The 15,511-nt window shown below is 41.3% G+C and overlaps 1 protein-coding gene and 1 long non-coding RNA gene across 35 annotated transcripts in view; both read left to right on the top strand.

Annotated features, from left to right (window-relative positions):
• Positions 1-1,270: 1,270 nt before the first annotated feature.
• On the top strand, positions 1,271-12,804 carry LOC109680820 (uncharacterized). 2 transcript variants are annotated; one of them, XR_012438472.1, is made up of 4 exons: positions 1,271-1,408; positions 11,157-11,247; positions 11,724-11,888; positions 12,793-12,804. It is a non-coding gene; the product is annotated as an uncharacterized lncRNA (long non-coding RNA). The 2 variants fall into 2 exon arrangements; XR_012438473.1 differs by having other exon boundaries at positions 11,754-11,888.
• A 2,468-nt stretch (positions 12,805-15,272) lies between these two features.
• The window catches only part of LOC109680818 (EF-hand calcium-binding domain-containing protein 3-like), a 108,879-nt gene continuing 108,640 nt past the window's right edge, over positions 15,273-15,511 (top strand). For all 33 annotated transcript variants that reach the window (XM_074045321.1, XM_074045326.1, XM_074045317.1 and 30 more), the window contains exon 1: positions 15,273-15,423. The gene's annotated coding sequence lies outside the window, so the exon portion shown is untranslated. The remainder of the gene's footprint in view (positions 15,424-15,511) is intronic.

Consider the following 15,511-nt stretch of genomic DNA (forward strand, 5'->3'; position numbering starts at 1 on the left):
CTATAAGGCAAGAGATTTGATGAGTCAGTGGTTTCCAGACTTATATTTCACATATCAATTAAATGCCAAAAAACCCCACAAAGTTTCCAATTTTTATTTTAAGTAAAAGTGTTACAAAAATCATTCTCAATTTCAGCATCTCTTCATAAACCATTCTTAAGCATCAAAAATGTGGGGAAGTCATACATGTAGGAAAGTAGAATAAAATACATTTTATGTAGGAAATTTAAAACATTACATTTACTACTCTTTGCTGAGGATAGTCAATACTTGTTCATAGACCAGCATAGATCTGATCCTAATATTTATTTCTTTTTTGGCAGTATGGAGCTTTGAACTCAGGTCTTCACCCTTGCTAGGCAGGCCCTCTACCACTTGAGCCACTCTAACATCTGCCAATCCTGTTATTTAGAAACCCCAGAAGATCTGTTTTGCAAGGTCCTTTCTGGCTCTGACATCCTAGTATTCAAATAACAGGATTAGGACTAGGGGTGAGGCTCAAGTGGTAGGTGATTACCTAGCAAGCACATGGCATAGGTTCAAACTCCAGTACCCCCCTAAATAAATATCAAATAAATAAATAAACAAATAACTAAATAGAAGACTCACTTTCCCTCTCAGTGTTACTCAAACAAGCAGCTGGTTATGACACCAGGCACACTGCTTCTCAGGCACCATCAGCTCCTCTATAAGTGCCGTGTTTGGACCTAGTCTGATTCCTTTCCAAATCGATCTCTCCTTCCTGCCCTGTGTCCACCTTCCCATATCATATGATCCCCACAAGCGCATGTAAGCCACCAGAATCACCAGGACAACCAGGGAATTCTCTTTCATGATAAGTGTTCATGCTGGACTTCTATTGGCTGATTTCTACTTTGACTTCTATATTCAAAACTCTGGAAAACATTCTTTAACTCAGAGGAGTGCATCTTTAAAGGTCATTCCCACAAGGAGAATAGGTAGTGTTAACTACTAGTACCTAAGTCTCTGGAGGTGAAGATGAAGCCAGCAGCTGTAAAGATGTCCATACTCTCAATCTGGAAAACCCACCCTTAGGACGACTCTAAGAATATGGTTGAATAGAAGTACCAGAGTCTATGGCATTGGAGTGCTGTGGTGACAGGGTAAAGGAATGAAATTCCGAGATGTGGGAGCGGGGGTCCGAGGTCGCCCCGCCCCCGTCCGTCATCCTGGCCCCGCCCTCTGACGCTGCCGGCCCCGCCTCCCGCGCTCTAGTTAAATAGTCGCAGGCGCGCTTTGCGCAGGCGCAGTACTGCTTGCGCCTCAGCGGTGCGGGTGCTGTGGCTGTCGCCTGGCAGCGTTGGTGCGGTTTGCGGTTCCCACCGAGAGTCACAAAACCTTGCTGGTGTGGGAGCTGAGCCCCGGACCCACGGCCCAGGCCTTGCGTGTGAGTCGGGGCCAGGGTGGGGGAGGAGTGGAGGAAGCCGCTCACCCGCTGACTGGGGGGTCTGGGGTCCTGTCTTAGCAAGTCACCCCCGAGCCTCCGCTGACGGGACTCTGAGCTCTAGAGGGTCCCCAGCAGCCGGCCAGCCCCGCAGACGTTACGGAGACCCCGAGGGGTGCCTGTCAGCAAGGAAAACTCGCTGACGTAGTGAGAAGGCTCTGAGTTGCCCGGTGGTGGGGGCCTGGGGAACAGGAGCGGAGGTGCAGTTTTGTCCCCGGCGTGCACTCACCTGTCGTGGGTCACCCCGCCGCGTTCCCTGTGCACAGCATTCTCCCAGTTGGCCTCGCTATTCAGTCCGGGTCTTCCCAAACGCTGCTGTGGCCGGGCCTGGGATCTACGCCATCAAGTTTTACTCAGCACGGGATGCCCAAGGAGCCCCAAGGGCGTGCGAGGGCAGCAGCTGTTTCAGACCGCCCCGGTGAAGGTGGGCTCACGTAGCTAGTGTGCGCGCGCTGGGATTTGAACCCAGGGCCTCCTGCTTGCTAGGCAAGCACTGCACCACTTGAGCTGCACCCCCAGGCCGAGGCGGGTTGAAGTAAGGAATTCTAGTTCACTGGAATGAAGTGTTGAATTCAGTAATAGAAGAGCATTTGCGGGGCAGAGCCTGCTTTCCACGTGCGTTGCCCCACAGAGAAGTGCCAGGTTTCTTAGATGAAGAAACTCAAACTTAGAAGATTAAGACTTGCTGAAGGTTCATGATAATAAGTGTGGAAGCTTGGAGTTCTACTTGAATGCAAAATCCCATGTCATTTTATGTTGCTTTTTCTTTAAGAAATCTTCTCCACAGCCAGGCACCTGTGGCTCACATCTGTAATCCTAGCTAATGAGGAGGCAGAGATCAGGAGGATCGAGGTTTGAGGCCAGCCTAGGCGAATAGTTCTTGAGACCCTGTCTCCATTAAGCCATCACATAAGGGCTTGGTGGAGTGGCTCAAGGTGCAGGTCTTGAGTTCAAACCCTAGTACCACAAAAAAAAAAAAAAAAAACTCCACAAGTTTCTGCTTTTATTTACTTTTGTGTGTATGTAAAATGTGTGAGCTTGACAAAATTTGTTGCGAATTCAAACAAAAAGGATGTTTTGTCTTTATTGCTCTCTTAACTGCCTATCATATCAGAACTCTCTTCACTTCCTAGAAGATGAGCAAAGCATCCTTTACTGCACTGTAGAAATCCATGTTAACATGCCAACCAATCTTACTTTCCCAGAGTTCCAGGACAGCATCTCTCTGTGTTCCTCAGTACAACCCCCTTTCCTTTTTTTTTTTTAATGTAAAATGTGACTTTAATATTACTACACGACCGTGGGAGACCTGATACAGAAATTCTAAGATCATTTGCTTCTTATAATTGTATTTCCAAAAATGCATGTTTTTTGGAGACATGGTCTCCCCATGCTGTCCAGGCTGGCCTTGAACTTGAGATCCTCCTGCCTCAGCCTCCCCAGTGCTGGGATTATGGATGCACCACCATGCTTGGCTCCAGAAATGCATATTTAGAGCTAGGAATTTTTTTATTCATTCATTTGTGCATACATTGTTGGGCCATTCTTCCCCTGGCCCCTTCCCCTCCCTCTCCCCCTCCCCCCAACCCCCCTTGCTTCCAAACAAACTTGTTCTGCCTTCTTCTCCAATGTTGTTGAAGAGAAGACATAGCAATAATAAGAAAGACAAAGCGTTTTTGCTAGTTGACATAAGGATAGCTATACAGAGAGATTCCTAGCATTGCTTCTTTGCACAAGTATTACAATCCGAATTGATTCATCTCTACCTGACCTCTTCACTACTTTCTGGTCACCTGCCCAGATTGACTTCTGTCATTTTAAGGTTACTGTATTAGGTCTTTTGCAGTGGGAACATCAAACACTTTAAAGTTTTGGGTTTCCTACCTATCCCCAGTCCTCCAGTATGTGCTCTCCCCTTGGTGTGTGACCCAAGTCCAGCAACATTACTGCATTTGCCCTAGATCTAAAGTCCGCATAAAGGAGAACATACGATTTTTGGTCTTCTGAGCCTGGCTAACATCGCACAAGATGATATTCTCCAATTCCATCCTTTTACTTGCAAATGATAAGACTTCGTCCTTCTATATGGCTGAGTAAAATTCCATTGTGTATAAATACCACATTTTCTTAATCCATTCATCAGGAGGGGGTGCATCTTGGCTGTTTCCGTAACTTAGCTATTGTGAGTAGCGCTGCAATAAACATGGGTATGCAGTTGCCTCTGGAATAACCTGAGTCGCATTCTTTTGGGTATATTCCTAGGGGTGAGATTGCTGGATCATATGGCAGATCTATGTGTAGTTCTTTAAGAAGCCTCCATATTGTTTTCCAGAATGGTTGCGCTAGCTTGCTTTCCCCCTAGCAGTGCATGAAGGTTCCGTTTTTCCCACATCCTCACCAACACCTGATGTTGGTGGTGTTTTTGTTGGTAGCTATTCTAACAGGAGTGAGGTGAAATCTTAGTGTGGATTTGATTTGCATTTCCTTTATGCATGGAGATGGTGAGCATTTTTTCATGTGTTTTTTGGCCGTTTGTATTTCTTCCTTTGAAAAAGTTCCGTTTAGTTCAGTTGCCCATTTCCTTATTGGTTCATTGATTTTGAGGGAGTTTAGTTTTTTGAGCTCCCTGTATATTCTGGTTATCAGTCCTTTGTCTAATGTACAGCTGGCAAATATTTTCTCCCACTCTGAGGGTGGTCTCTTCAGTTTAGAGACTGTTTCTATTTTTGTGCAGAAGCTTCTTAATTTCATGTAGTCCCATTTGTCCATCCTTTCTCTTAGTTGCTGAGCTGCTGGGGTTCTATTAGGGAAGTCCTTGCCTATACCTACCTATTTCTTCCAGAGTTTTCCCTGCTCTTTCCTGTACTGACTTCAGAGTTTCAGGTCTGATATTAAGGTCCTTGATCTATTTTGAATTGATACTAGTACAGGGTGATAAACATGGATCTAGTTTCTGTTTTCTGCAGGCAGATAACCACTTTTCCCAGAAACATTTGTTGAAGAGGCTGTCTATTTTCCATTGTATGTTTTTTGGCGCCCTTGTCAAAAATTAGGTGGGCATAGCTGTGTAGATTCATATCCGTATCCTCTATTCTGTTCTATTGGTCTTCATACCTGTTTTTGTGCCAGTACCATGCTGTTTTATTGCTATTGCCTTGTAATATAGTTTGAAGTCAGGTATTGTGATACCTCCAGTATTGCTATTTTTGCTGTTTATTGTCTTGGCTATTTGCGGTCTCTTGTGTTTCAAATGAACTTTAGGGTAGATTTTTCAATCTCTGTGATGAAAGTCATTGGGATTTTGATGGCAATTGCATTAAACATGTAGATTACTTTTGGTAGTATAGCCATTTTTACTATGTTGATTCTACCAATCCATGAGCACAGGAGATCTGTCCAGCTTCTGTAGTCTTCCTCGATCTTTCCTCAGGGGTTTATAATTCTCCTTGTAGAAGAATGTGAATTCACATCCTTTGTTAAGTTTATTCCTAGATATTTGATTTTTTTTGAGGCTATTGTAAATGGAATTGTTTCCATATATTCTTTCTCAATTTGTTTGTTGTTGGTGTATAGAAAAGCTAATGATTTTTGTAAGTTGACTTTGTATCCTGCCATCTTGCTATAGCATTTTATGTTGTGTAGGAGTTTTGGGGTAGAGTATTTTGGGTCTTTAAGATATAGAATCATGTCGTCTGCAAATCATGTCATCTGCAAATAGTTTCTTTACCTATTTATATTCCTTTTATTTCTTCTTCTTTCCTAATTGCTCTGGCTAGGAATCCAGGACTCTGTTGAATTGGAGTGGGGAGAGTGGGCACCCTTGTCTAGTTCCTGATTTTAGGGGAAATGGTTTCAGTTTTTCACCATTAAGTATGATGTTGGCTGTAGGTTTGTCATATGTAGCCTTTACAATGTTCAGGTACATTCCTTCTATTCCTAGTTTTCTTAGAGCTTTTATCATGAAGTTGTGTTGGATCTTGTTGAAGGCTTTTTCTGCATCTATTGAGATGATCAAGTGGTGTTTGTCTTTGCTTCTATTAATGTGCTGTATTACATTTATAGATTTGCATATGTTTAAGCCGATTAGTCATCATCCTTGAGATGAAGCTGACTTGGTTGTGGTAAATGATCTTTCTGATATGTTGGTAGGTTCAGTTTGCCATTATTTTATTGAGGATTTTTGCAGCAGTGTTCGTTAAGGATATTGGCCTCTCTTTTTTGGAGATGTCTTTGTCTTGTTTTGGGATGAGTGTAATACTGGCTTCATAGAATGAGTTAGGCAGTGTTCCTTGCATTTATATTTCATGGAAAAGTTTGAGGAGAGTTGATATTAGTTCTTCTTTAAAGGTCTGATAGAACTCAGCAGAAGATCTATCAGGTCCTGGACTTTTCTTTTTTGGGAGACTCTTTATTGCTGCTTAAATCATTTTGTGTTATAGATCTGTTCAGGTGATTTCCTAAGTATGACCATACTTATGGATGATCATAAGTATCTAGAAATTGGTCCATTTCTTCAAGATTTTAAAATTTATTGGAATATAGTTTCTCAAAGTAGTCTGTGATGATATCCTGGATTTCCATGATGTTTGTTCTCTCCCCTTTTCCATTTCTGATTTTACTGATTTGGGTTTTTTCTCCCCTCATTTTAGTCAGATTTGCCAGGGGTCTGTCAATCTTGTTTATTTTTTCAAAGAACCAACTTTTTATTTCATTGATTCTTTGTATGGTTTTTTTGGTTGTTAATTATTTCTATTTCATGAATTTCAGACTTTATTTTTATTATTTCTCTCCTTCTGCATCTTTTGTGTTTTGCTTGTTCTTGTTTTTCCAGGAGTTTAAGATGAGATCTTTCTGTTCTTTTAATATATGCCCTCATGGCTATAAACTTTCCTCTTAGGACTGCCTTTACTGTGTCCCATAGGTTCTTGTAGGTCGTGTTTTCATTTTCATTAACTTCCAGGAACCTTTTGATTTCCTATTTTATTTCATCAGTGACCCATTGATCATTGAGCAGTGTGTTGTTCAGCTTCCATTGTTCGGGTATTTTCTGCTGTTTTTTTGTTGTTGCATTCTAGTTTTAATGCATTGTGATTAGATTAATGCCTGGGATTATTTTTATTTTCTTATATTTGCTGAGGCTTGCTTTATGCCCTAAGAGATGATCAATTTTGGAGAAAGTTGCATGGGCTGCTGAGAAGAATGTATATTGTACGGATGTTAGATGAAATATTCTGTTGACATCAGCTAGGTCCATTTGATCTGTGGTGTGATTTAGTTCTAGGATTTCTTTATTGATTTTTTGCTTGGATGACCTATCTGTTGGTGATAGGGGGATATTAAGGTATCCTGCTACCACTGTGTTGGAGTTTATATATGTTTTAAGGTCCTTCAGAGTATGTTTGATGAAATTGGCTGCATTGACCTTGGGTGCATATAGGTTGATAATTGTTATTTCCTTTTGGTGTATTTCCCCTTTTCTTAGTACTGAGTGTCCTTCTTTATCTTGTTTGATCAATGTAAGTTTGAAGTCTACTTTGTCCAAGATAAGTATTGCTACCCCTGCCTGTTTTTGGGAGCCATTGGCTTGGTAAATCTACTTCCAGCCTTTCACCCTAAGCCAGTGCTTGTTTCTGTCAATGAGATGGGTCTCCTGAAAACAATAGGGTGTTGGATCTTCCTTTTTAGTCCAGTTGGCCAAATGGTATCTTTTGAAAGGGGAGATAAGTCTGTTAACATTCATTGTTAATATTAATAGGTATGTGGTAATTCATGTCATTTAGTTGTTTTTGTTGTTTAAGGGTTTGATTGTATGCAGCTGAATCAGTGTTACTCTGTGATCCCTTGTCTTTTCTCCTCCTGTGGTTTTGTGTTGCCTGTCTTCGCATGGTTTTGTTTGCTTTCATTTTCTGTGAACAGAATTCCTTGTAGAATCTTTTGTAGTGGTGGCTTGGTGGTCATATATTGTTTTAGTTTCTGCTTGTTGTATAAGACTTTTATTGCTCCATCTATTTTGAATGATAATTTTGCTGGCTAGAGTATCCTAGGTTTGAAGTTATTTTCATTCAGTGCCCAGAATACCTCACTCCATGCCCTTCTTGCTTTTAAGTTTTCTTTTTTCAGCATAATTTTCTGTAGATTTGGGAAATTTTCTATTATTTTATTAAATATATTGCAAATCACCTGTTCTTCTTCTTCAATGCCCATGATTCTCAAGTTTGGTCTTTTGATGGAGTTGGTGAGTTCATGCATATTCCTTTTGCAGGTCTTGAGTTGTTTGACTAATAGCTCCTCAGTTTTTCCTTTAATTTCCATTTTATCTTCAAGTTCTGAGATTCTATCTCCGCTTGTTCTAGTCTGCTGGAGTTACCTTCCATTGTGTTTTATGTTTCTGTTTGATTCTTTTTTCTGAAGTTTTCCATATCATGGGTCACTTCCTCTTTAATATTACCTATTTTTGTCTTTAACTCATTTATCTCTCCATTTATAGTGTTCTCTGTTTCACTTTGGTGTTTATTTAGGGCTCCTATGAGTTCATTTATTTGCTTCTGTGTCTTCTCATATTCTTTATTTTTGGTGTCTTGAAATTTCTCGAGTGCCTCTTGTACATTTTGGTTAGCCATGTCTTGTAACACCTTCATGAAATTCTCAGTGATTACTTGCAGGATTTCTTCTTTGAGGATGTTCTTGTGGACGTTGTTGAGTTCCTTGGTGTTATTTATCTTTGTTTTGTTGAAGTCCAGAACTGGGTATCTGTTTTCTTCATTTCTCTCTGAATCCTGTATTAAATTATTTTGGGGGGGAGAGTGGTTTTCATCCCTTTTTCTTCTTCCCATCACTCCACTTGGTACCATGCAACTGTGTTCTTGATAGGCTAGTTGGTGGTTTCAGTCACCTGTTTTCTTTACCTTGCTTCCGGTTTGTTTTGTGGCTGTATTGAGTTTTTAGCTAAGTGTGTGTGTGCTATTTCTGTCCCTGGTCTGGGTGTAATTTAGTATTAACTAGTCCACAATAATAAAACTTAAAAAAACAAAAACAAAGAAATCAACTGTGAGATATGAACAAACAAACAAGAAATAAAACAAACAAACAAGAATTCTAGGTTCAGGAACAATAGAACTTCAGTCTTAGTTTAAGTTCCGTGTTACTCCTGCAGCATCCAGTCCTATTGTTGGTATTTAAGCAGATACTCTGTTGTAATCTTGCCAGGTTGTTGGCTTGTGCGTAGTGTTTTTTCCTTCTGTCTTTCAGAGGCAGCTGCTTGGTCAGCTCCTCCCTCAGTGAGGTGTGGCAGTTTAAGTTTGCATGCTGTACTCAGGTTTGGAAGATCAGCTCTGCAGTCCACTAGCTGTCCTGCTTTGGAGTTGGTTTTTCCCTGTGCTTGTTTACTGGGGGCTTTTTTCTTTGCCCCATCCCCCCTTCCCTGGGCAAGGTCAGTGATCTGTCAGCTGCACCCCCCTATCCCCTTACCCCTACTGTTAGCATGTTGTGATGGTTCCCTGTTTGTTCCTCAGCCCTGCAGAGCCATCTGAGTTTGTGTGCTGCTCATTGGCCCAGGAGATGAGCCCTGTGGTCCACCACCTGCCCTACTTCAGGCAGTGGCCTATCACCCGCCTGCTGTCAGCCCTCCTGCCTTTCCAGTTGTTTATTTACTGATAATTCCTGCAGAGATCAGCTCCTTGCCTCTCCCCCTTCTCCTGTGCGCTTTCAGCAACCCTTCCCCCTCCGCTGTGCGCTAGTTTTCAGTTCCTTGTTTGTTTTTCAGGGTTTTTTTTTTCTGGTGGAAGGTCAGTCTGCCCAAGGGGCTATGCTGGTTTTTCCCAGGGGTGGCTACTGAATACCGAGTGATACTTGGAACTCACTGTTTGGTCTACCCATCGTCTCCTAAGCAGGTTTGGAGCTGGTGGCTGGTGGTGGCAGCAGCCCACCTGTTCTCTCAATGTAATGTGGCATGGAGAAGTCTTCCATGGGCTAGGGGATCAGGGTGTCCAAATTTCGACTCTCTTTGGTGTTTCACCTCTTCCAAGTGTGGCTGCAACATCTCAGCAAGGTCCTGGATTCACAGAGCTCATGCTGTCTGCCTCTGCACCCCAGTCGCCATCTTGGATCCTCCCCCCTTTCCTTTTTAAGGACCACTTTATTCCTGATTGCCTCCTTGCAACTGACCTTGTTACCTGTGTATTCTTGTCCATATTGCTTTCCTTATTGGTTTAACCTTGACTGAGTTTTAGAGCTCTACTCAGCAGTGACTCCACGTATACTCCATCTACTTCTCTACAGTGTTCAGCTTTCTCTTCCATTCTGAATCCACTTTCCATAATTGAATTGATTACCTGTCATACATCTTAATTTATGTACTTATTCTATCTGCAAGCATGTCTCATAGCCACTTAGATGTAGAGATGATACCAGAAAGATGACAAAACAGTTTAAAACAGTAATGAGTTTTTAGAGCTCTTTGAGATCATTTCACAAGCTTAACTTTTGATAAATTCACAATGTAAAGCCCATCACTGAAAAAGTAACTAAGGGAATGTTCAACACTGTCAATGTATAATTGAGAGAAGGCATTCATATTACATTTATTTACTTAACACAGGGCCTTGGGTTACACCCACCCACCCATTGTCATCTAATTTGAGTGTTCTTTTATGCCTTGGCAATTACATAAGTCAGTCTCAATCTCTCTCTCTCTCTCTCTCTCTCTCTCTGACTTTTTATAAATATAGAAAGGAAAATAATCCATAAAGTAAAATCAAGGAAAGGCCTAGACACCTTGACAGATCCCCTCCCTGCCCCCAGCATGAAGGAAAATGGTTGCCAGCAAGAACTTTGGGAAGGTTATCCAAGGTGAAAACTTACCTGTAATACTCCTGGACTCAGACCCCTCTGAAGTTTCCTGGTTGTCCAGAAAAGCTCCACTGTTACGGCACAGACTAGCCTCCTTTGTAGCACTGGACACTTAAAAATAAGCCATTGTTTCTCTTTCCCAACAGGAAGCTTTAGTTGGGGAACAGAAATCACCTCTCCTCTATTGGATACCAAGAACTGTGCTTGGTTCTGGGAATGAGAAAAGAATAAGCTATGTGTCCCTCACATAGTTTCAAGAGGTTATGAACTAGTAGTAGAGAAAGAAGTGAAGTGTAAAATAGTTACAGTTAACACTTACAGAAATTTGCATTCTCAAAGAAGCTTGTTAGTGCAGATGAGCCTCTTAACAGTTTTAGTGGCTTGTAAAATTTATAGAGATATGTGTATTCCTTCATCTAACAGGGATCAGTAGCTTGGGGATATAGTGAGTGACAGGTACATCTGCTCTTTAGGTCAGATTCTCAAGCAGGAGCTAGTGGATGGGAAGATGGAAACAATTCTTTGCTCACTCACAGCCCTATACTTTTGCTCTAGGGCTCCTTAGTTACTTTCATCATCATTACTCACCAGCAGAGGTCATAAAAGCCTTCCAAATAATCAGGAGCCCAAAAAATGATGCAAGAAAGTACCATGACTTAGGAATAATAAATAATAAATAACATTTATTTAGGGCCCCCTATGAATACAGCATTAAAATGATCCTTCCTATCCATGTAATCTTCACAACCTCTCTATGAAATGAGTATTGATGAATCTCGAGTGTATCCAAAATGAAGTCTCTGGCAGGTTGTGACATTTGTGGCTGTATCTCTTGTGACTTCAGGTTCGTCTTGGTACCAGACAGAAGGTAGTTCAACATCAGGCCCTGGCAAATTACTACTTTGGGTTCAATGGATGGTAAAAGGATTGTTAAGGTAAATCTTGTAGAATTAATTTGACTAACCACACTCTCCTCTCAACATTTTAATCCTAGACTTTAGACAGGATTGAACTGGGTTGTGGGGAGTACATGTAAGAGCCCACCTACTGTTGAGGGTGAGTGGATATATCTCAATTGGCATACCACCTATAATTAATAAAAATCATTTCACTCATTTGGATGGTGGAGCCCATAATTTTCTCCAGTGTTTGTGAGGAGTGTAATAACAAAAGCTTAACTGTACTTAGTAATTAACTTGCAAATCTTACTTGATATTGAAACTGTAGGAAACCTCAACTTGGGATTCTGGAGTTCAGTTTTTATTTTTCTATATTAAAATTCTAAGGATGGGGGGCAGGGATATGGCTCAGTGGTAGTGTGCTTGCCTAGCATGCGTGAGGCCTTGGGTTTGATCACTAGCACCACAAAAACAAAATCCTAGGAAGAATCTTTGATTCAAAATCCTAACAGCTTTAGGAGATTTCTGATACTGAACAACAGGAAAATGAAGATCTTGGGGCACCAGTTGAAAAGCCAAGCCTGAAGTTCTTCTGAGCTGGGAGGTGATGCTGCCGCCATATGACTGCAGGAGTGCTGGAGCTGGCATCAGGGAGGATCTGGATGAGCTGGAGGAAGGTCTGTTCTTGGTGAAAGGAGGGGAAGAGGAGAAAGAGCTCTCTTTTTCCTTTCTTTCTAAAACGTACTTTTTAACATTCGATTCACACCTCCAGCCCTTAAAACTTACTTTTTAGGTACCTCTCAGGCACTTCTCTTGCCAAACTACTAGAGTTCTGGGCAGAGTTTCTGTGCCTTACATCATAGGTTTTCCCTTTAGGTGACACCTGACAGAGTGTTTCAATTTAAAATTTGAGAGCAGACTTCCTGCCAAGAAGCTTTGGAGGACAAAGGAAATAGTGTTTTTCTAGTTTTTGGTTAAGAACTTGCTTTATGCTAAAATATTCGTTCAAATACAGATCTCTTTGTAGTCTTCAGTTACATCAGCAAATTCACCGTCTAAAGATTTCCATAAACTCTTGTGTAAATGTTCAATTCTTTGCCCACTCATGAAAGGGCTTGAGCAGAAAGAGTCAAGCGTGGATAACTAGAAATGGTTCTCTTATCAATACTGAGTTTTTCCTAGAATCCATGGCCCTTGAGCTTTAGGGTTTTAGGTCAGAGGCACGACTGCTAGTGAATCAGCAGAGCAGGCTCCTGTGGCTAATGCACAGGTAGGAGCAGAGCATTTGTTTTCCCACCAAACCTCTCTCTGTGTTTGATGCAAGAAGGCAAGGGTCTGTAGGGGGCAGAGCTTCCACTTGTCAATTGAAATCTGTGGGTGATGTGACTTGTGCCAAGTTCCCTGCTTAGATCACACTTCCAGTACATCAGAACCTTCTAGAATAGATTGAGGCAGTGGAAATAGAGCCTAACCGGATATACCTATAACAGAGCCATGTAGCTAAACTGTGAGCTCTGTCTACTTTTAATCACAAGGATAATGATTTGAGAATAATGGGTGTATTTTTTATTTTTTACATAGATCTGTTTTCACTCATAGAGATGTAGTAAATCTGTCTGTAGGTTGGATACAGGATGCTCATCATTCCTTATGAAAAGGAAAACAGCACAGAAGCTGACTATTCAGAGGGCTTTGTCAGATGCCTTCCAGAAACTGACCATTGTGGTTTTAGGTAAGACTTTCCTGATTGTCTTTGAAGGACTTCAGTTTCAATGAGAAAATAAACTCACTGTGAAAAGGGAAATGGGTGAAAATGTGGATATCTAAAACCCTCCATATTATGCTTTCATTCACTAAATTCTTTCAATAACAATGGTCTCATATGTTCCTTGTGACATTTGTGAGAAAAATGACTGCAAATATTGTCTCCATAGATAAAAAGCCTAATGCTCTTAGTTTGCTTTGAGGAAGTTGTATTGTGTGTAAGTACATGGTGCAGTGTCTGCCAATAAAAGTTTCTAATGCTTTCTCTAGAGCTGTGCTCATTGTATCCAGTGGAGTTTTGGTTGGTAGGGAGTACACAATTGCCTTGTTTCTAATGTGAGGTGTCTACTAGTCCAGTGGTCTCTCTAACAGTTTTGAACTCACTTGACTACCCTCCATGTCTTACTATTCAATCCTCTGAACATTTTTGAATCCAAACTCCTGTCATTATTTTTAGTTCCTGTCCCTAAAATTACAAAGTTCTTTGAAGCAAACACATTTGATATTTCATATGTGTTTTTAAGCAAATGGTTATGTTAGAAATTGTAGTGTAAGATGAGGACATTTTTAGGAAAATATTTTCCCTATTTGCTTCTTGAAATCCAAAGACTGTCTCGTGCCAGGCATGGTAATGTAGGTCTGTAATGTCAGCATGGGGAGGCTGAGGCAAGAGCATTGTGAGTTCAAAATCAGCCTGAGCTACACAATTGACTCTGTCTCACAACAAAAACATAGCAGAAAAATTTTAAATGTAGAAAGAATGACTCATTAGGTTTTACCATAATATGCAGGAAGTTTAGAACAAAAGAAATTCTGATTGATCTTTATGAACTTTATTTCAGAAAGTGGTAAAAGAGTTGTGGAATACAGACCCAGTGAAGGGACAATAGATGCCAGAAGTGAAGAACTACACAAGTTAATTCAAGTATGTGGGGAGGAAACCTCAAAAGTTCCATAGCCAGTGTAGTCATGATTGAAAACAGCCAACAGGATTTGGAGGACTTGCACATGTATCATTTAGAAAAATGGGAAATTCTGAAAATGAATTGAATACAGGGGATTTCTGGGGCTTTTTCTAAAGTCCAGTCTTGACTCTGAACCCTTGTTTGAAGTATGGAGAGCAGGACTGAGGCCTGTGAGTACTACTATAGTTGTGGACCCAAGAGAGGAGCTAGGCTCCCTCTGCAGAGGTTCAAGAGGCCAAGATGCTTGAATATAGATCTTTTTAGAACTCTTCCCAAACAGGATCCCAAGGATTGGGAACAAATTAAGAACTTCAGCCTTGTGCCATTATGTTACAGCTATGAAAACCATTATGCCTTTCAGCTATGATATACTACCTAAATCTCAGCATCTCCCCATGTCTCGAGGAGAATATTTTGCCTTCCAAAGAACTTTTCTATAAATCAATTATATGAACGTCCTTAATCAGGGGTTAAGTTGCCAAAGTGATTTCTAGAAGGAAATAGACATTACTTACTATGTTTTAAAAGTGAAGGGGCAAAAAGTGTGTTTCATGCCAGTGGGAACTTAATTTGGGGATTTTTGATCATCTAACTTACCCCAAAGTTGTGAAGTGTTTTGTCTTGAAATGGTAGAGAGAGAGCAGTTGCCTTCTGAAAAAGTATTTGAGGCTTTTTTTAATGTAAAATAATTATTTTAGTTCAGTTTAAATGAAACCAGTCAAGAACACTTCACACATTAGGAGACCTGGCTTCCTGTGAAATGAGAAAGAAGTCAGCACTGATTGCAGAAATCTGATTATAACAGATCCATCCTTAAATGAGGTGACTTTTGGAATCAGTTCCATTTTGAAACCATCAGTATGTATCCAGCCCTGTGCAAGGCGAGGGGAATAAATAGGATGAAGCCTGTTCTGGGACTTTACATGCTAGGCCAACCTATCATGTAAACATACAGTAAAAAAGATTATTGTAGAAAAGGCTCTGAAGGAAGTCAGTGTCTTGTTCACATGTGCACACGGGGTGGTGTCACAGCTAGATTCTGTGACACCAAATCTAGCCAAGGTGGGATGGGGATGCTTCCCCAAGCCAATGTAAGGGGCCATCTCAGATTCTAACCCTCTGTGTCAGGCCCAGGAGCCCTCCTGCAGAGCTTTTGGAGTCAACCCTGATTCTCTGTTAGCACCAACTAAGGGAGTGGTGGTCCAAGAACCACAGAACTAGGAGTTTAGAGGAAATGGCAGCGTTGTGGAATAAATAACTGTAAATCGCACTCTCTCACCTTTACCCTAACTGGCCCTGATTTCACAGGTGAGCTGCTTTTCTTAGAAGCAGTACCACCAAAGGGAGTAAGAGTATCTCTGGGTGTCATCTTGGAAGATGAATCGCTCAGGCTGCCAGAACTGGACTAACCCTGGGAATATCCCCAGAGACCCCGCCCTGCCGCTCCTGTGCCAGTGGGCTGCTGACATCCCTGAACCCCCAGGTTTGTATCCCAACTCTGCCTTGCTGTGGGAGCAGAGCTCTGCAGAAAGTGGTTGTGGCCTCTAGGGGAATGGAGTTTTGGCCCTGTC

This window comes from Castor canadensis, chromosome 11, assembly GCF_047511655.1.
Source record: "Castor canadensis chromosome 11, mCasCan1.hap1v2, whole genome shotgun sequence".
Taxonomy (NCBI): domain Eukaryota; kingdom Metazoa; phylum Chordata; class Mammalia; order Rodentia; family Castoridae; genus Castor; species Castor canadensis.